General features: G+C 54.7%; 2 protein-coding genes, 1 non-coding gene and 1 pseudogene across 3 annotated transcripts in view; all 4 read left to right on the top strand.

Annotated features, from left to right (window-relative positions):
• Window positions 1-21522, top strand: part of LOC149869885 (uncharacterized) — a 499172-nt gene that overhangs the window by 109538 nt on the left and 368112 nt on the right. The gene's annotated exons all lie outside the window — the stretch shown is intronic.
• Window positions 1-21522, top strand: part of LOC149869900 (uncharacterized) — a 48469-nt gene that overhangs the window by 8445 nt on the left and 18502 nt on the right. The gene's annotated exons all lie outside the window — the stretch shown is intronic.
• LOC149869902 (uncharacterized) lies at window positions 5897-7363 on the top strand (annotated as a pseudogene).
• TRNAG-GCC (transfer RNA glycine (anticodon GCC)) lies at window positions 20633-20703 on the top strand. The gene has a single exon. It is a non-coding gene; the product is annotated as a tRNA-Gly (tRNA).

Genomic DNA, 21522 nt, shown 5'->3' with positions numbered 1-21522 from the left:
GATTGGTCAAACAAGACCTACCCGCAACAAACCCATGCTGGCTGTCCCTTAGAATGTTAGCCTGGGCCAGTCCCTCAAGGATGGCCTCCTTAATAAACTTTTCTAAGATTTTCCCCAGGATAGAAGTCAGGCTAATGGGCCTGTAGTTAGCCGGATCCACTCTCCTCCCTTTCTTGAAGATCGGCACCACATTGGCCTTCTTCCAGTCTTCGGGCACTAGACCAGAGCGCCAGGAGTTTTCAAAGATCCGTGCCAGGGGCTGGGCTATGACGCTCGCCAGCTCCTTGAGTACCCTGGGGTGCAGGTTGTCAGGGCCAGCTGACTTGAAGGTATCCAGCTTCTCAAGGTGTTCCTTCACGAGGTCAGCATTAATGGATGGTAGGGGATCCCCCTCACCCAGATTTCCCTGTCCCATAGCAGGCTTGGGCATCCCGTGTGACTGATGAAAGACTGACTTTGATGATGATTCTCTGGTTCAGATGGACTGTCTGGCGCGTGCACATCCGGAAGTGAGACTGCGTATCCCTCGGCGGTCCAGTGAGGGCTTCTCCACCCCTACACCCTCGCCCGAGCCTCCGCAGCAGGGTGTTCCTTCCCTGCCCCCCTCATCCCGCGTGGGTCCACGAGAACCTTGCGGAGCTTAGTGGAGGAGAATCAAAAATCTGCTGCCGCCTTAAGCAGTCGTTTGAGTCCTGCCCTTCCTTGAGCCAGGCCCTGTTTTACTTCTCAGGCCTTGCTCCGCGGACGTCTTCAGTACGGCCTGCTGAGCGTGCCCTGTGGCCCCGGCCCCAGGGACTTCGCTGGCCGCCCAGCTGCCCTTTGCGACCCACCAGGCTTGCCTGCCTGCAATCTTCACGGCGCCTGTCGCTCCTGTGTGCCGCTGACGCTCCGCCTCCTTTCTGGGTCGCCGCCTCCATCACAGGACCCTCTGCAGTTCTCTGCCGCTGCCCCCAGAATGTGCGTGTTCTGCTTCGGGGGGTGCGCATCCGCCCCTCTGCGTCCTCGCTGGCTTCCGCTGCCCGCTGCGGCACTTCCGCCCCTGCTTCCGGCTCTGGCGCGGCCTTTGAGCCGGGTGCCGCCGCCATGCACCTGTGGGCGTAAGCGATTGCTTCCGCTTTTGGCTCTGCGCCCAGGGAGCTCTTGGGAAGGGAGCTGCCCAGCCAGCCTCACGGCTCCCTGGCCTGCCGGTACCCGCACAATGAGTCCCTTCACTAAGCTCATTTTCTCTTCTTTGCCTGGATCACTGCATCTCTACACCTGTCCTTCTGTCCCTGACTCATAGATCACTTCATCTCTACACCTGTCCCTGGAGACTCTGCCAGTTTAATGCTCTTTCTAAATCAGGAGTGGTTGGTGCTTTGTTTCCTGTGACCATTCCTCATCCACCTGGGTCACAAGGACTGTTATCTCTTGAAAGCTTCTTCCTGCAGTGCTCTCTCTTTCATCTTAAATGTCCATCCTCCCGTGTCCATCAGTGCCCTAGTAGACACCTTGAGTTCACTGAATCCATTCCCCAAATCCCAGTTGGATTCTGTGTCCCATACAGTCACAAATGCTCTTTAACCACTGTCCACACAGGATATCGAGGTCCCACACCTGACTTAATCTGCAGCATCCAGCGGGACAGGTGGAGCTCTGGACCTGTGATGATGAGGACCATGGGGAAATCTCAAGATGGGAGGACCTGCTGCCACGTGAGTTGTGGCTGTTCCCTGCCCCCACACCAACACTGCTGTCAGTAAAACTCCATAGCCAGAGTGCCAGCAGGACCTGGAAACTGCAGGCCTGCCCTGTGCTGCCATTGGAGGGTGCTGACCATGATTCCAGGGGGTCATGCCCCCCCCACCCCTCCTGGCGGTGTGCGCAGTGGCGGGAGCTACCCTTCTGCCCCTGTATGTCGCCAGACAAAGCCGCAGGCTCTGTCCCCCACCCCAGCCCTGGGGGGGCAGTGCATGCCCCAGCCCCACTCCTGCCCTCACCACGTGCAGGGGTGTTGATCTCCCCCAATACCACTTCCCTCCCCCTCCCCTTCCACCACAACAGACTTACCAGCTCGACGCAGCTGTATATGAAATTGGATCAGTATTGGCCGATATGCCTCCTTAAAAAGTGGCAATCTGTATCAGCCCACAAAATCTGTATCTGTGTACCCCTAGGAAGTATGGGTGGGTGGGTACGGGTGTGTGTGGATGTGTGGGGGTGGGTATGGGTGGTTTATGGGGATGTGTGGGCAGGTATGGGACTTGTGGGGGCTATGGGGTGTGTGTGTGTGTCATGTCTGCATGTAGCAGTGAATGGGGCTTCCCACAGAGGCTTGTGGTTGTGAGTGTTTGGGGTTGTAGAGAAGGGTGTGGGATGTGTGATTGTGGCGGGGGATGGTGTGTATGTGGGGTTTGCGTGGGAGGTTTGAGGATATGTGGGGTGTGCGTGGGAGCCCCTTCATGTGCCCAAATGAGCCGGTCAGCCCCTGCCCCCACCCCGCAACAGCCCAGAGCCCGTACACCCTGCAGCGCCTCCCCTGTCACTGTCAACAGTGCACAGCCCCAGCACGCCCATGCCAGCTCTGCCCAGCCTTGATGTGTTCAACCACCCCGGGCATGCAGCATGGGTAAGGCAGCCCCTTCCAGCTGCCCCCAACCCCACGGTGGCATCGGAGAGCAGCACTTGCAGTCCCAAGCCCATGCACCCTGTGCCAGTTCCAGGCTCACCTCTCCAGCCTCAGCAGCAGCAGCAGCCAGGCTGAAACTTGCTCGTTGCAGGGTGGGGGTGGGAAGCAGCCTCTCCCCCTCACTGCTGCTGGGCAGGTTTGATGCAGCTGCCTGTAGCTTGGTCACTGCTCGCCTCTAAGGTGCCCTGCGGCTGCTTTGCACTGTCACTGCTGCCACGCAGGTCAGCCCAGAGGTGGCAGCAACAGACCCACAGGGCAGCCCGGCATAATGCAGGCTCCGGGCGGCTGCACAAAAAACTGCCTGGTGCACCTGCCACCGCTGCAGCTTGAAGCTACTCTGCCTGGAGGGGTGAGCCTAGAGCTGGTGCTGGGGCCCAGGCCCAGCAGCGGTGCCACAAAAGAGAAACTTCTGCTCGGCGTGAAGTAAAAGCAGTACCGTCGTCTCTGCTGCTAGCGCTTCCTGGTGCATCCACCCAGAGCTCGTGCAGGGCTGTCTGGGTCTGCTCTGCGCTGCCACCTCTGCCCCACCGGGCAGGTTGGAGATGGCGGTGACATGGTGGAGACTCAGGGCAACCCTGCGTGGGCTCTGGGTGGCTATACCTGGAAGCATTGGCAGCAGGAGGGTTTGCTTTTGTTCCTACTGAGCAGCAGTTTCTCCCACATTGCCTCTCTGGGCTGAGCAGTGGCAGCCTGGAGCTGGTGTAGAGTGCATGGGACTAGAGCTGCACGCCCTGGTACCTGCCACTGTGGCTCGGCTGGTGGCAGCCGGAAGAAGCTGCCACCTGGACTACCTAGGAAGGCAGACCAGCTGTGGAGCCATGGCAAGGAACTTGCTGCAGCCTGAACAAAGCCCCTCCGTGGGTGGGATGCCACCCACAGGCTGTATATTGCCCAGCCCTGATGTAATGTGTGCAGGCAGGTGTTGTTGCCACTCTGAAATTGAACAGTGTTGAAACAAGCAAGTGCTGTTCCCTTCTCCTAATGACACATATTAGGAGATGCTCAGGTTTGCTGTCTTGATGGTTGTCTTGCATCTAGTGTCCATGGGCTGCCACAATTGGTGACCACAGCCTCTGGGCTGCCCTGCAGCTGCTCTGCACTGTCACCACTGCCACACAGGATCAAGAACTGCCTGGCAGCGGCGAGGGACAGGAGCCAATTTTCCCCCACAAAGAGCAGCAGTTTTTTCTTGGCGCAGCCCTTGCTGCTACTGCTCAGCCTGGAAGGGCGAACCCAGAGCCGGTCCTGGGGCCCCGGCTCAGCAGTGGTGGCATGGGAGAGAAACTGCTGCTCCACGTGGAGTAAAAGCAGCCCCTCCCACTGCCAGCACTTCCTAGGGCATCCGCCCGGAGCCTGCGCAAGGCTTTTCTGCGTCTGCTTTGTGCTGCCGCTGCTCAGCCCGGACAGGCAATCCTGGAGTTGGCACAGGTTCAGGGCTGCATGCACTGGTGCCTGCTGGACAACCCCCTCCGTGGACCATGTGTGGCTCATGGACCATATTTTGCCCACCCCTGCTGTAATATTTGCAGGCAGGTGTTGTTTCCACTCTCTCAAATTGAACAATGTGGAAACAAGCAACTGTTCCCTTCTCCTTCTAATGACACATTAGGGGACAGTCAGGTTTGCTGTCCTGATTTTCAGCCCAGATCCAGTTTCTGTGTGCTGCCACAATGTTAAGTTGCCATCTTCACAACGCAATGTAAGCAGTTCATTTGGCATCCCAAGGTAGCCACACTCTCTCCCAGGGTATGATGGGATTTGTAGTCCCCCATTGATATCAGCATGCTAGACAGAGGTTCTTCGTAGCCATTCCTGCTGGTGAAGAAAGAACCTGAGGCTGTTGCTGGCTGCTTGTGGTCAGGGTGACCTGGAACCCAGGAAGAGTTTCATCCTGGTCTCAGGCTGCATGAAATGGCGCCATGGCACGGGTGGGATTCACAAGATTTCAGGTTGTGGCGGGAACTGAATCCCCTATGGCTTGCACCAGAATTGCCCCCTTCACCTTTCCTCTCTGGGGCCTTGAGTGTCACAAAGCCTGAGACTCAGCACAGAGTCTTGGTTCTGGTTCATGCCAAGGCCGTGGACCCTTTGAAGACTTCTGTGACCTGGAGGCCACCTGGGACCCATCAGCCAAAAAGCTCCATGGATGCATTCCCTGCACAAGAGCTTTCCCTGGAACCAAGCAGAAAGCACAATCCTGATTCTCTCAGAATACAGTGCCACAGCTCTACATCCTCCCCTCGTCCTCAGCGCCTTAGAGCATGAAACTCTTCACACACTGCCCTGAGGCACATGTTCCACTTGTTCTTGTCCCAGCAGGGCCTGAGGTGATGGTATGGACAGCTGGGCCAGAAACTCTTGAGAGTTGGGCTCTGAACTGCACCAAGTAGGGAACATTAGCTGAGCCTAGGGGCCTGCCACTCCCTCACCCCCAGCACTGAAGTTTTGGCAGGAAAACCTTGTTTTTGTGAGGGAACACAATGCCAAGGTGCAAGCCTGCTCTGAGGCCCATCCCAGTAGAAAGGAATAGCAGTGTTTGCCCTTTGCCAGCAGGGGAGGGACTAATCTGGAGTTCCTCTTCTCCATGCAGAAGGTGCCTGGCTGCTGAGCAGAGCTGAGGAGCAGCCTCCTGCAGAAGGGTCTGCAGACCTGGAGCCAGCACAGGTTTCCCCAAGCAGTTTGGGTGAGATGGACTTCCTGAGACCTGAGAAGAAGCCATTTGCAGGAAAGTCAGGGGAGGCCCCAAAAGCCAGAAGGAAATGTAGCGATGAACCAGGTACCATCTCCAGTTGGGCATGAGGGTGGAGAAGGGGCAGAACCTAGAAAGAGCCCCAGGTGCGGGAAGAATTTGTGGTGCAGGGTTCCCTGGGTGCAGGGAAGGTCTGAGAGACCTAAAGAGCCACTGGAAAGATGCACTGCATCAAGCGAAGGCAGTGGGGCGGGCCGTCAGAGGGAAGCAGAGCTCACCCCTACCTGAAGCAGGAAAATTTTTAAGTGCCCATCACTCCTGGCTGGCAGGAAAATAAGGTACACTGGGGAGAAGTCCCATGTATGCACCAAGTGTGGGAAGAGCTTCACCTGCCTCTGCCCTGGTTGTTCATTGCCAGACGCATTTCTGGAAAGCTACCCCACTGGTTCACCAAATGGGGAAGTGCTTTGTGTGCCCCACAGACCTGGTCAAGCACCTATATGTACAGAGGGGGAAGCATCAGGCACAGCTGTGTCACGAGTGGCAAGAGCTTCACCCATTTTTTCTCCCTGTCTCAGGACCAGCACATCCACCTAGGGAGGAAGACACACTGCTGCACTGAGTGCAGGAAGGAACTTCATCTGCTTGCAAGACCTGTCCCAGCACGAGTGTGTGCGACACTGCTGCACCAAGTGTGGGAAGAGATTCAGGCAGCTCTCCAAACTGGTGAGGCACTGGTGCATGCACACAAGGGAGAAGCCACATCAGTGCTCAGAGTGTGGGAAGAGCTTCACTTACTCCTCCCAGCTGGCTCGGCACCAGCGTATCCACACAGGGGAGAAGCCCCATCACTGCGCAGAATGTGGGAAGAGCTTTGCTACTCCTCAGCCTGGCTCAGCACCACCGAATCCACACGGGGGAGAAGCCATATCAGTGCTCAGAGTGTGGGAAGAGCTTCACTCACTCCTCCAGCCTGGCTCAGCACCAGCGTATACACACGGGGGAGAAGCCATATCAGTGCTCAAAGTGTGGGAAGAGCTTCACGTCTTTCCTCTAGTCTGGCTCAGCACCAGCGTATCCACACAGGGGAGAAGCCACATCAGTGCTCAGAGTGTGGGAAGAGCTTCAGTCACTCCTCCAGTCTGGCTCAGCACCAGCGTATCCACACAGGGGAGAAGCCACATCAGTGCTCAGAGTGTGGGAAGAGCTTCACTTACTACTTCAACTTGGCTCAGCACCAGCGAATCCACACAGGGGAGAAGCCACATCAGTGCTCAAAGTGTGGAAAGAGTTTTACTCAGTCTTCCCACTTGGCTCAGCACCAGCGTATCCACACAGGGGAGAAGCCACATCAGTGCTCAGAGTGTGGGAAGAGCTTCACTCAGTCCTCCAGCCTGGCTCAGCACCAGCGTATCCACACAGGGGATAAGCCACATCAGTGCTCAGAGTGTGGGAAGAGCTTCTAACTCCTCCAGCCTGGCTCAGCACCAGCGTATCCACACAGGGGAGAAGCCACATCAGTGCTCAGAGTGTGGGAAGAGCTTCACTCAGTCCTACAGCCTGGCTCAGGCACCAGCGTATCCACACAGGGGAGAAGCCGCATCAGTGTTCAGAGTGTGGGAAGAGCTTCACTCAGTCCTCCAGCCTGGCTCAGCACCAGCGTATCCACACAGGGGAGAAGCCCCATCAGTGCTTCCGAGTGTGGGAAGAGCTTCACTTACTCCTCCACCCTGGCTCAGCACCAGCTTATCCACACAGGGGAGAAGCCATATCAGTGCTCAGAATGTGGGAAGAGCTTCACTCACTCCTCCAACCTGGCTCAGCACCAGCGTATCCACACAGGGGAGAAGCCATATCAGTGCTCAGAGTGTGGGAAGAGCTTCACTCACTCTTCTAGCCCTGGCTCAACACCAGCTTATCCACACAGGGGAGAAAGCCACATCATGTGCGCTCAAGTTGCGGGAAGAGCTTCACCCTATCCTCCGCCCTGGTCCAGCACCAGCTGATCCACACAGGGGAGAAACCACATCAGTGCTCAGAGTGTGGGAAGAGCTTCACCCACTCCTCCCAACTGTCTGAGCACCAGCTCATCCACACAGAAAAGAAACCACATTCATGTTTGAAGTGCGGGAAGTGCTTCCTCCACTCCTTCCAACTGACTCAGCACCAGTGCATCCCTCTCCAGGGGTGTCCATGATTCTGCCAGCAATACAGGAAGGGTTTGGGGATGTATACTAGCTCCGCACCCACTGGAGTTTGCATTCAAGAAGCAGTCTCATGCTGGTGGACTGCAGCAACAGTTCACCCTTTGTTCAGCCTTTCTAGGCCACTGGGAACCCGAATGGACACAGAGGTGGTCTCCCAGGTTTGATAGGCGGAGGACAGCATGGATACTGGGGGAACTGTGAGATGATCCTTGCATCAGCCTTGGAGCCTGTGCCATCCCCATCATTTTCTAAAAGCAGCCAGTGCTCCCAGGGGGAGAAGAAGCATCTTCACCATAGGTGCCTTCCCCAAGACAGCTGGCTCCATATGACACCAAGGGACTGTTTTGGGCAGACTCCCACTCTGACTTCCCTGCTGGCCCCAGGATTCTTGTACTAAAGCACAGTTGCAGAAAGGAAGACATATATTGCTGGGGAAGCATTCCCAGCTTTGCACTCTGACCAAGCCTTTTCTTACCACCGCATCACCCCTCTCCCAGGCCTGCTCGTGTCTATCTAGCCTCCTTTTGAAGACCCCCAGGGTAGGAGTGTGCACCAATTCCCTTGGAAGTTGGTTCCAGATCCTAGCCATGCTGACAGTGAAATAACACTTCCTGATGTCTAGCCTGAATCTACTGTCAGTCAAGTTATGGCCGTTATTCCCTGTTATTTCTGGTAGTGTGCACACACACTGTCCCTGTGCCTGCACACACCCTCACATGCACGCACACTGCCCCGTGCTTGCAGACACACACACACACACTGCCCCTGTGCCTACCTACTCGCGCCCATGCACACACATAGACACCCCTACCAGGGTGGTCCCATGCTCCATGGTCAGGGGATGCAGCTGGGAGCCACAGCCACATGGTGCTGGAGCAGGAAAGCAGAGAACTGGCTGGGGGTGGGCAGGGCTGGGCTGCTCAAGGCTGCAAGCCTGCTGAGGGCTCCCTCTGGGTCCTACTGCCCCTGGCTCCAGCTAGTGTTGACAGGTAGCCAGGGTGAATTAATATTTTTTTACTAAATTTTTTAGAGGCTCTGCAGGCTGGATAAAACAGCCTGGCGGGCTGCATTCTGCCTGCCCCTGTATTACATAATGTAAAATAAGAAAATGGCACCCAGTGGCAACTGGCAACTCTAGATTTCTCTTACTGCAGCTTTCTGTACCGTAAACTTGGGCGATAGATTCTAAACCTAGTTAACTAATGAAACAAGCCATAAGGATTAGCTAAGCTAAACTTTTTCTGAAGCAACATCCAACATAGCAAACATCTTGGGAGTTATTGCAAAGTGAGTTATTTAATTTGATAGCCAGTTGATCCACATTGTTCTTCAAACATATCCACATCTTCATCCACATCATTTTCTCCCAGTAAGCAATACTCATTATGATGTTTCCTTCTTGTAACTAGGCCCTGCATCTCCTTCTTGCATTGCTTACACATGACACATTTTCTTTTTTACTCAGGGAAGGAGTTTCTTCCAAATATTCCCAGATAGGGTCTCTCTTATGCCCAGAAGCCATGACAGTTTTTCTGTGGCAAGTGTGGGGGAATATAGGAAGCCGTGTGTGTACTATTGAATAATGTCTCCACATTTTCCAATCCACTCCACTGTTCCTTTCTACTCTGCCTCCATCCTTTCCTATACTGTCTCTCTGTCTTTAAGACAAGTGTCTTAACTAACTCTTCCTCTGCCTTGCTTGGCCCAACTCCACCACCGCATAAGCACAGAACAATAACTATCCTACCCAGCCTGGGTCTTTGCACCTGTGACTTTAGTCTGCTGAGGAACAGATACTGAAAGCCCAGAACTTTCAAGAAGCAAGAGCTGGTCGTTAGGCTGGACAGACAGAGATTAAAAACTGAAATGAATGCCCATGTCTGATTGGTAGGTAACTCAATGTGTGTGAGTGTGATAGAGCCATTAATTCATTTTTATGAGATGCAAGTGTAGATTTAGCATGTTTGTGATGAGATTTAATTGTAACTTATTTTTTCAATGATAGAAATTGATTTTATTGATAATTTTAAAAAAAATCTGATTTATATAAAAAAATAATTGATTTTTATGTACCTTGCAATTGGGGGAGGTCCTGCTTGATTGGACAAGGGCAAATCTAGTGCCCATCCTTAAGAAAAAGAGAAGGATCGAGGAACTACAGACCAGTCAGTCTCACCTCAGTCCCTGGAAAAATCATGAAGCAGGTCTTCAAGGAATCCATTGTGAAGAACTTGCAGGATAAGAATGTGATTAGCAACAGTCAGCATGGATGCACCAATGGCAAGTCATGCTGGACCAATGAACGTGTGGAGGGGGCTGAGGGACATAACTTGGGAGGAGTGGCTGAGGGAACTGTGTATATAGCCTGGGGAAAGAAGACTTGGGTGGGGGGGATTTGATAGCAGCCTTTAGTTACCTTAAGTGTCATTCCAGCGACTCGCAGGTTGTCAGGCTGGACGGGACCTTGGAAGATCATCGGGTCCAGCCCCCTCCTCCAAGCAGGAAAGACACCTGGGGGTCAGGTGACCCTAGCAAGTTGACCATCCAGTCTCCTTGAAGATTTCCGGGGTCAGTGATTGCACCACCACTGGAGGGAGCCTATTCCACAGTTGTTCAAGGAGCCCTTGATGTACGCCCCAATGTAGCAGTGAGCTGATACCAAGTCCCCTCAGCCTTTCCTTTTTCAGGCTGAAGAGTCCCAGAGCCCTCAGCCATTCCTCATTTTGAGCTATTATGAAATCACTTCAGAGAGACGACCCAGGGAACTACAGGCCAGTCAGCCTGACCTCAATCCCAGGAATCCCTGAAAAATGTCTCAAGGACCCCATATGTGATAAGCTAGTAGGCGAATGACGGCCAGTAGTTTTCTCACAGGTAGGTCATGTCTGACTAACCTCATCTCCCTCTATGCCCAGGTTACTCGCCACCTGGATAAGGGAGAGGAGGTTGACGTCATTTACTTGGGGAGTCACACCCTGAGCGTGTTGGTGCACCCCCTGACTGGCCGTGCTTGCCACTGAGGCAACAGGCAGGAGCGCTGGTGCCCCTCCTGCAAGCGCTGGGCAGGCAGTGGTGTGCCATAGTGCTCCCAGAAGCGGCCACACCCGTCTTGCAATCAAGCGTCTTGATTGGTTGAAGGGGGGACCCTCTCCCCCAGTTGGCCTGGTTGGCCAAGGGGGGATCCTCTGGTCTGCGGGATTGACTGTGGGGGGAACTTGTCCCCCCCACCGCGACTAAGGCGGCACCATAGCCGCAGGTGGAGTATTGCATCCAATTCTGGGTGCTGCACTTCAAGAAGGATATGGAAAAGCTTGAGAAAGTCGAGAGAAGAGCCACTCATATGATTAGAGACCTGAAGAGCAAGCCATATGAGGAAAGGTTGACAGAAATGGGACTGTTCAGCCTAGAAAAGCGATGACTTCGGGGGGATTTGGTGGCAACTTAAAAATACATTGGGGGAGGGCATCAGGGTCTAGGTGAACAACTAGGAAGTGCCCCAGGGGAAAACCAGGAGCAACGGTCATAAACTCCTGGCAGCAGGTTTCTAACCAGATATTGGAAAAACTTTACAGTAGTGTGAGCAGACTCCCAGCGTGGGTGGTGCAGGCCCCTACCCTGGGGAGCTTCTCAGCCTGGAAGGATGTGGGCAGTGGGGTCCCCCAGGGCTCGGTCCTGGGGCCCGCACTGTTCAACATCTTCATCAGTGACTTGGATGACGGGGTAGAAAGCACCCTGTTCAAGTTTGCTGATGACACTAAGATGTGGGGGGATGTGGGTGCACTAGAAGGGTGCAATAGGCTACAAGCTGACCTTGACAGGTTGCAACGGTGGGCGGATGAGAATAGGATGGGGTTTAACACTGATAAGTGCAAGGTGTTGCACATGGGGAGGAAGAACCGGCACCACACTTACAGGTTGGGGAACTCCCCTCTTGCCAGCACGGAGACGGAAAAGGATCTTGGAGTCGTCATTGACTCCACGATGAACATGGGCCGGCAGTGTGGGGAGGCAGTCAAGAAGGCCAACCGTACCCTGTCATGCATCCACAGATGCATCTCGAGCAGGTCCAGGGAGGTGATCCTCCCCCTCTATGCGGCACTGGTCAGGCCGCAGCTGGAGTACTGCGTCCAGTTCTGGGCGCCACACTTCAAGAGGGACGTGGACAATATGGAAAGAGTTCAGAGGAGGGCCACTCGTATGATCAGGGGTCAGCAGGGCAGGCCTTACGAGGAGAGGCTACGGGACCTGAACCTGTTTAGCCTCCACAAGAGAAGGTTAAGGGGGGACCTTGTGGCCTGCTACAAACTGGTCAGGGGGGATCAGCAGGCACTGGGGGAGTCCCTGTTCCCCCGTGCGCTGCCAGGAGTGACCAGGAATAACGGTCACAAGCTGGCGGAGGGTAAGTTTAGATTAGATATTAGGAGACGCTACTTCACAGTCAGGGCGGCTAGGGCCTGGAACCGGCTTCCAGGGGAAGTGGTGCAGGCTCCTAGCCTGGGGATTTTTAAAAGGGAGTTAGATGAGCACCTTGCGGGGGTCATCTGACCCCGGTGCTCTTTCCTGCTAAGGCAGGGGGTCGGACTAGATGATCTACCTAGGTCCCTTCCGACTCTAGCTACTATGAAACTATGAAACTGGACGCACGTCTGGCTGGGATTATTTGACCCGAGCAGTCTTGCCCAGAGTAGGGGGGCTGGACCCAGTGATCTCATGAGGTCCCTTCCAGTCCTAAACTTCTGTGAATCTATATATATACCTCAAAGGCACACAAAGCAGGACAAAAAATATACTGCCCAGAGTTTGGGGGTGGGGGGGAATTTGTCAAGGGATGTGGCCACCTTTGCATCTCTCAAAAGCTCATTAAGCAGCCCTCCAGCGGAAATAATTGCCTACACTTGTGTTACAGGACAGTTTCAGGTTGGTTGCAAGGAATAACTTCTTCCTGGTAAGGGTGACCACAATCTGGAATGGATTTCCCAGGGAGGAGGTGTGGTCCCCAACCTTGGAAATCTTCAAGAGGAGACTGGACAGACACCTTGCTCGGGTCATTTGATCTCAGCAGTAGTCATATCCAGAGCAGTGGGGTTCGACATGAGGATCTTTCGAGGTCCCTTCCAGCCCTTCATTTCTATGATTCTAAGATGCTAAAAGTAGGTAGAAAGACACATTTCAGAGCATGTGAAATCCCCTAGTGTTGAAATGGTCTATATGGTCTTCCTTTTGCTTCAGAAAGCATTTGAGCGCTTTCCTAAGGAAATTCTCTAGGGGTAATAGAGGAAAAGGAAAGCGTGAGAAAAGCAAACTAACCTCTTGAAATATAAGGACCTCAACCCTGTGCACAAGCCAGAACAAGCCCCTGTATTAGAGATCCTTTGGAAATGAAAACTGGTTTTCACTAGGCCCTGTACCTAGCCCAATTTTTGTCACAGTGATGGGCCTCTGATCTGCAGAGGGTTTTGAGGAGGACGAGAAAACTTTTGAGGATGTCAGTAAGCTGAAGAGCACGTCTGTGCAACCTGCTCCTGAGACCTGCCAGGGATGGAGACCCCCACGTCCCTTAGGGCTTGTTCCCACATTTGGCCCTGCTCAGAGTCACGGCGTTCCTGCTCCGCTCCAGCCTCCGCTTCCCCTGCTGCAGCTCAAGACCATTGTTCCTAGTCCTGTCCCCTGTGACCACAGAGAAAAGCCCATCTCCAGCCTCTCTGCTGTTGCTCTGCAAGGCTTTGCCGACTCTGATGATCAAACCCCCGACTCAGTTTTCTCATCTCCAGACTCAATCCCCCCAGCTTGTCCAGTCCACAGTCCAACACCACCTCCTTCACCTTCCTGCTACAGGCTAGAAAGTCAGGATATTTCTGTCATATATATCTGTCCAGCAGATTTAGTTTGGACATTAGAAAGAACTTCACAGTAAGGGTTGCCAGAATCTGGAATGGGCTTCCAAGGGATGTGATGGTCTCCCCTACCCGGGGGGTCTTCAAGAGGAGACTGGACAAGCACCTGGTTGGGGTCATCTGACCTCTGTGCTCTTTCCTGCCTGGGACAGGGGGTTGGACTTGATAACCTACTGAGGTCCCTTCTGACCCTAATATCTATGAATCATCCAGGATGCTGCATATCGGGGGGGCGGGGGGGTACTTCTGGCATGCATCATCAGTCTGCACTATTCGTCATGTTTCTGGAATGGCAATTGTAAGAAATAGGAAAGTCACCCTGAAATATTAATGTGTTAAGAAGAGGTGCCACACTCCCCCAGTTGCAAACTTAGCATTTGCTGCTGCTGCCACTGTGCTGTGCTCCGCAGTTCTGACCGAGGTGCTGGGTCCAGGATGTGTGTGTGTGGCCGTGGGGGCGAGCACATACTGGACTGGTGGTGGTGGTGGTGGTATATTCACAACCAGTACCACAAGGTAGTATATGACAGTATGCATTGGGCAGGTATTGGCTTGCTCCATTTGTTCTTTGTAAGTACTAAGGGCATGTGCTCTGCCTGCAGTGCAGGACAACAGGATGAGATGCCCCACATAGTACCCAGCCGGGGACCCCCCTAACATGCCCTGCAAGTGCACAGCTGTGTGAGCCGGGGAGTGGGGCCGAGGTGCAGGACCGGGGGGTGGGATGAGCAGGAGCCCAAAACCCCAGAAGACGCAGCTGCGATTGAAAGCTGCACAAAGGCCTGAACTACAGACATAGCGCAGCGCCACCTGGAAAAGAGGGTCATTACACGTCTCAGTGCATTTGTGTTTGTACGCAACGAATCCATGGACACGGCGCTTTAATTCGCAGCGAACCAAACTAAACTACACCCGAGCAGCTTTGCTTTAACGTGCTGAGAAGTCTTTGATTACATCAGGAAATCCCGCTCATGCAAAGAGGCACACAGTTGCAGTGCCTGAAAGGGCAAATATCGTGGCATGTAAGTAGTCTCTTAGGGACTATTTAAAAAAATTGAACATCTACAAGTCCACGGGACTGTACAGGATGCACCCAAGGGTGCTGAGGGAGTTTGCTGATGAGGTGGTAGAACCACTGACCATCATCTTTGAAAACTCATGGGGATCAGGAGAGGTCCCGGATGACTGGAAAAGGGCAAACATCTAGTGCCTATATTTGAGAAAGGGAAAAAGCAGGATCCAGGGAACTAAAGATGGGTGATCCTCACCTCTGTCCCTGGAAAAAATCATGGAGCAGATCCTCCGGGAATCCATTTCTAAGCACTTGGAGGAGAAGAAGGTGATTAGGAAGAGTCAGCGTGGATTCACCAAGTGCCAGCCATGCCTGACCCACCTGATTGACTTATAAGAGGAGATGACTGGCTCTGTGGATGGGGGGTGGGGGTGGGGAGGGCCAGTGGATGTGGTGTACTTTGATTTTAACAAGGCTTTTGATATGGTCTCCCACAACATTCGTGCAGGCAAACTAAGGAAGTAGGGGCTGGACAAATGGACTGTAAGCTGGATAGAAAGCTGGCTGGAGCACCGGGCTCAGAGGGTCATCACCATCAATGGATTGATGTCTAGTTGACATCTGGTATCAAGTGGAGCGCCCCAGGGCTCAGTCTTTGTACCAGTTTTGTTTCATATTTTCATCTATGTCCTGGAAGATGACATAGAGTGAATCCTCAGCAAGTCTGCAGATGACACCAAGCTGGGGAAGTAGTAGATATGCTGAAGGGTAGGGCTAGGATTCAGAGTGACCTAGAGAAATTGGAGAATTGGGCAGCTCTTCTGCAGAGCTGCTGCCCAGCCAGTCACCCCCACCCTGTACTGGGCATGGGATTGCTTTGTGCTAAGTGCAGGACTTTGCCCTTGTCCTCTTTGAAACTCATGAGATTTCTTTCTACTCAATCACGACTGCATTGTGGTGAAAAAAAACAGGCACTGCTAGGACTTGAACCCAAGGTCCCCTGTTTATAATGCAGATGCTTTAACCACTGCCCACGTGGCAGTATTTACCCTTGGATCCCCACTCCTGTGAAAAGCACTTTCTTGCTTTGTGAATTGAGACAGAAGTGTTTCTCGAAGGCTTGGTGGTGGGTGTAGGCGGGTGGGAGTTGAGGCAAGTTCTTCACAAACGTGACCTGGGCCCAGGGCCTGGGGCTCACATTTCTGTCCCCCCCCAGGGAGCCGACGCGACAGTCAGTCCCACCTGGCACCCGCACACCCACTCCCAGCAGGTCCCCGCTGGCTCCTCGGTCGTCGGCAGTCACGTCCCCACAGGCCCCTGCACAAGACGCATGTTCCCGAATCCATGCCCCAAAGCCTGGGCAGTGTTTGCAGGAGTCGGTGCAGGCTCCCGCTGTTGCCATCGTGTCTGGCATCAGGTCCAGGGGGCACGTTCCTGTGACGTGATGGAGGACCGAGCACTGGCTCCAACCTCACAGGAGTGTGTCATCATCACAAAAGTGTTCAGTCTGTGAAACCTGGGTCACAGATAAGTGTGGAGCATAAAGCGAGTGGACTGCAATCCACGGCCTTGTCAGAGATAGCTGCATGGAGAGGGAAGCAGTCCTTTTTCTGCATCTTTACAGCCCTGGACTAGATGCATCTTTGGATGTTTTCAGCAGACTGGAGCAGGCATTGCTCAGGGAGGAGCTAGGAGTCGCCGTGCCTGGAGTGTGCTGGGAAGTGCAGCGGTTGGCACCGAGGAGCCACCCACGCACGTGCCAATGCCTCTGCGGGCAATAAAATGGGAAGGTTCCTGGCTCGAGGGGTTTGGCCCTGCACTCAGGTCAGGCCAATTTGGGATCAGGAAGGGACCGAAGCCCACGGTCAGATGGGTGTGAAGCACTGGCGGCTGCCGTTCCCTGTAGCGGGAGGCATGGCTGTGCTCCTCTGATCTCTGCAGTGTCTTTCAGGAGCCCTCGCAGCAGCAGAGACACTGCAGCGCTCCTGCCCTGCGGGACTGGTGCCAGGGCGGCGCGTGCTGTTGGTGTCTGTGGGTACGTGCCCGGGAGTTGCACTCCGGGGGCGATCGTGCAGTTTTAGGCATAGGTGGGACAGAAACATGCCTGGGAAGGGGGTTTGGACTAGGTGTGACCTCTGCAGACGACTTCAAGTGTGTTGTCTCTCCTTCTGGCATCTGGTCCCCAGGAGGTGCATGACTGGATCCTCTTCCCGTTCCCCACAGCCCAGCTCCTGTGGGCGTTTGGGTTGGAGGGAAAATCAGTCCCAGAATGGCCCTCCCCTGCCCTCTTCATTGATTCCTTGTCCTTTGTGAGCAAACTCTCCTCTCCCCAATGGGAAAGGGAAATCCTTGCACTTGGAGGCCTCACCTTTTCTTTTGGCAGGACCATTCATGCAGTTAAACAGTTGGTACTTTTTTTCCAAGTCTAGGGTCAGATTTTAATCAATAAAGGGTGGCTATTTTTTCCTTTTTGTACTTGTGAAGCAATTTCAACCTAGACAGGACTCAAACTCTAAAACTGGCACCTGAAATCAGTGTTTTTTTATTCCACTGAGCCGCTGCTGTTCACGCCTATCTGGCACACACAGAAATGTATTGTCAGATAAGCCAGTGTCTAAACCTTTCCAACCCCCCCCCGGCCCCCTGCGCTGTCAAGGGAGGTCAGTGGTTGGGGGAGACAGAGACAGTTGGCTGGGTACTTGCAGGGATCCTGCTTTCCCCCGCAGTTTATGGCGCTGCTGGGAGCTGTGGAAGGATGCCCGGTCTCCTCGCGCGAGGGAGGCCAGTGTCCTCTCCAGGGGTGCAACAGGGCAGCGTGTCGCACAGGCGGACGGCGCAGCTGCTGGCAGGCGGCTTTGGGAGAAGCTGGCGGGAGGTAACGCACGCCGCGGGTCGCCTGTCACCAGCGGCACGTGGTTTAGGCATGGCTCCGTGAGAGGAGCCCTGGGTGACTGCTGCGGGGGCAAAGCAGGGCCGGGGCTGTCTCCCGCCTGCGGCACAGGAACAAAGCGCCCCGAGCGCACAGGGAGCGAGGGCCACGGGCCTCGTGCGGGGCATCTCAGCACGGCCCAGCGCCTGCAGCGAGGCGTCTCCCTGGGCCCGGAGCGCGGGCGGGCTGCGCAGGCTCTGCCCTCTCCCCGGTGCGGGGCAAGGAGCGGGCCGAGTCGCGGGCGGGCAGGGAGCCGTGCCGAACCGCACCGGCGAGGCCCGCTAGGCCTGCGGCCCGCTGCTTCAGCCGGGGGGGGATCCGAAGTGCACCGCCCCTCACGGCGAGGCAAAGGGCGGTTTATCCCCTCAACCATGCAGCCACAACTCCCAGAGCAAACGCAGGGCTCAAGGTTATTTTGTGCTGTATGTAAAGGGATTACATTAAGTTTCACTCTTCACTTCCTGTTCAGGGTGTGAACGATTTGCACAGGCTTCACACAGAAGAAATAAAGACTCTTTATCAGCATGAGACGTAGAGCAGGGTGGGCAAAATGCAGCCTACGGGCTGGATCTGGCCCACAACATGACTCTTTGCCGCCCATGGAGGGTCCCGCGGCCCCGCCTGGCTGACAGACGGGGCAGTCCGAACCACGGCCCGTGCAGCCAGTCCCACCACCCCTGGCCACGCCGTGGGGCTGGGAAGTCACAGACTCAGTTTCCCCTGCCCCGGTGGCAGCAACACCGACAGCAGCAGCCAGAAGGAGCCTGCACCGCTGCTGCCCCGTACGGCCCCAGCGCTTGGGCACGCCGACCCAGCCACCCCTCGCTCACTGCCGGGGACGCCGGATGGAGCGGGCAGGCAAAGAGATGGGCAGGATCTCCGTGGAGCTGGTCTGGTCCCCCGCAGGCAGGTTGCACTCAGCTCAGCAGAAGTGATGAGATCCGGTGGGTGAGCAGAGTGGTGTCCAGGAGTGGGATGGGTGACTGGGGACGGGGCAAGGCAGGGGCTAGGACCAGTATCACGGGGCTAGGACAGCATGGGGCCTGGGCCCAGGGCAGAGCTGCAAACCCCTCCAGGCATGTCCTTGGCCCAAGAACCAGTGCATGGCAGGGTCATGCAGGGAGCTGATCACAGCACGGCACCAGGTCCTGGCCCCGATCCTGCCCACCCAATGCACCCCAGATGCTGCTCCCCGCCCTATTGACTATGCCTATAACCCATGACAACACAGCCAGCTATTACATCAATAAGTCGAGGGTGGACTCCCGAAACTTCAGGTACCAGCAGGCAGAGACCCCTGTGACTACCAGCTGTCATGTACTACTCAAAACCCACGTGGGACTGCGACCTCCAGATTGGACAGCCAAAATGATGCTGGGGGATCGCACAAGTCTGCCAGAAAGGGATAAAAGGCAGTGGAGCGGGATCCTCAGTGGCGCTCCCTCATCCAGCACCGACCTACCGAGAGAGGACAAGCGGGCGACCCCTTTCCGGAGACGACATCGCCTTGAAGGAACCTGAGCATCGACAGCGGAGTCCAGGGCCTCGGATAGGTAGATATACTGGCACCAGTGCTCGCACAGTCACTACAGCAGCTACTATACACTGTGCTACATGGGTTTAAGTGACGTGGATTTGGATGAGTGAGTGCATGTGTGTGCGCTAAGGTGACCAGTACCCCTCATAACTCAAGGTTTGCATTTATGATGTTATTGGTAACTTCACACCCTGTCCAATAAACTAGAATTTATTATGATCCCGTGAGTTGGTCCTCGGTAGCCAACACATGCACACAGGTTAACGGAGTCCATCTGAGCGGCCAGGGCTACTCAGCACTTCCAGGATGACGCCCTCACGGGCCCCGAACTCAGCACAGACACGGAGCCCGTCTGAACCGGCTGGGTCAATCAGCGTTTACAGGCCGACACCTCCAAAGGCCCCAAGCTCAGAACCCCTCCCTCCCCCCGCAATCTCGTCACAGTTGTCCTGGTAGTAACTCCCTTGATGAGCAGACCCCACAGCAGTTTTGGGTGTTTGGCTCAGGTAAAAGAAGTGTTGCTGCAGAGCAAATGGGGAGGTTGAGGAGAAGGAAGAGTAAATGAGCTTCAGAGAGAGTATGGCAACCAGCTTGACCATAAAATGATTTTATTGCCAGGTATAGGAAACTTATGATGATACTAGTAGTAATAGCCATGCAAGGAAAAACAAACAAGACAGTTACAATATTACACAGTTTCAATTGGGCATTTGGGGAAGTTTAGCTCAAGTTTGATCCGCAAAAGTCAGGTTTAGAAAGCTGTACCTGGAGTAAGAGAGATCAGCAAAAGTCAGGTCTGTGTCTGGAGTGAGAGAGAGAGAAAGTCGGTGTCTCACCTGTCAGCAAAGCTTGAACCGGTCGAAGTTCCCACGTGTTTGGTGGAGCTGGCAGACAGGCAGAGCCCAGCGTGACCAGTGACGGTATTCGGGCAGGAAAGGCGGAGGTGAAGTCCCAGTGGAGCTGGGGCAGCATCTTAGACCCAAGGCCCAGCACAGAGCAAACAAAACTTGGTGGCATCCAAACCCAAAGCCTCTGGGCTTGGGCCTGCAAGTAGGATGCCGGCCAAAGGTTTTGGAAACACGTGAAGGCCCAGATGGGGGTGGAGGGTGTTTGCCGGTAGTAGGGCCTCCTATGGTTCTGGACTGACTCACGGATTTGGCTGATTTGTCTTGGAACACGGAAAAATTTAAATTAAAAAATAAATAAATCCCCCTCCTCTTGCCCTTGGGGCAGGGAAAGATTCCTGCAAGAATCAGCAAAGAAAAAGGAACAGGAACAGCCAAATGCCCAGCCTGTGGCACAGACACCACCCGTGCGGACACCTGCTGTGTCCATCCGGCCTCTCCTGGGCGCCCGCATTCCCAGATGCTTTCAGTCACTGCAGGATCCCCTCAGCGCCCAGCCCAGGAAAGCAGGAGCTCAGAAAGGGATTTGGGGTCCTTGTGGAGGCAAAGACAAAGCACAACCGCACCGAAGGTAGCCCAGTCGCTTCCCCGTGGTTACATTTCCCCTCTCGTTTCCAGGGCAGGCTGCGTCTTGCAGTTCTGGGCAGCGCTTATCGATCAGCTTTGGACCGTGAGATTGAAGAGCAGCCAAAGCCTTTGGCTTGTTTCTCCTTTGAATGAACTGGGATGGAGGGAAGGCTCACCATTACCTTTTCTTCTCCAAGCCCTCCACAAGTAACTTGCCTTGTCAAGCACTGGTGGTTCAGTGGTAGAATCCCTGCTTGCCATGCAGGGGACCTGGGTTCAATTCCCAGCCAGTGCAGCTATGGTTCAAGTGGTTAATTTGCCTACCTTGGGGGCCTCAGGTAGTCCTTGAAGCAGATGCTTGACTCAAACTTTTCTTTATCCCAAAGGGGGAAAAAAAATTCTTATATAATAAAAGCCTTGTTTGTGCATTGGTTTGTCTGTAATGCTCTGGGCCAACTGCGCATGCACTGCCGGGAGTGCGGGCACAGGCACAACTTTGCGCCACTGCTCGGGCGGGGGGAGGTGGAGGCAAGGGAGCCACTGCACCCCCCAACAGCAGTTGGCAGGGAGCAGGGGTCACTGTGGCAGTGCTCCCCACCACCACCATAAGCAGATTCATGAAGGGGCTGGGCAGTATTGGCGAGATGGGAGACCAGGAAGGCTGGTCATTCCTGAAGGAAGAGATCCATTGGGCACAGAGGGAGATGTTCCCAGTACGAGGGTCATAGCAGGGCCCCCGGCACGGCTCTATGAGCGCTCGTGGTGCTCTGGCCTGGTCCCAGAGAACTGGAAAAGGGCCAACGTGGTCCCCATTTACAAGAAGGGGAGAAGGAGGACCCGGGTAACTATAGGCTGGTCAGATGGGTGGTAAATTGGCTAGATGGTCACACCCAGAGGGTGGTGGTGGACAGGTCGTCTTCAACCTGGAGAGATGTGGGCAGTGGGGTCCCCCAGGGCTCGGTCCTGGGGCCTGCACTGTTCAACATCTTCATCAGCAACGTGCAGGTGGGCGTGGAAAGCACGCTGTCCAAATTCACTGATGACACTAAGTTGTGGGGCGAGGTGGGCACGCTGGAGAGGAGGGACAGAAGCCAGCTCGATCTAGACAGGTTGC

This window comes from Crocodylus siamensis, chromosome 2 (assembly GCF_052110815.1).
Source record: "Crocodylus siamensis isolate JL-2025a chromosome 2, ASM5211081v1, whole genome shotgun sequence".
NCBI classification, from domain to species: domain Eukaryota; kingdom Metazoa; phylum Chordata; order Crocodylia; family Crocodylidae; genus Crocodylus; species Crocodylus siamensis.
The sequence above is the reverse complement of the archived record's forward strand: the minus strand, read 5'-3'. Positions and strand labels throughout refer to the sequence as shown.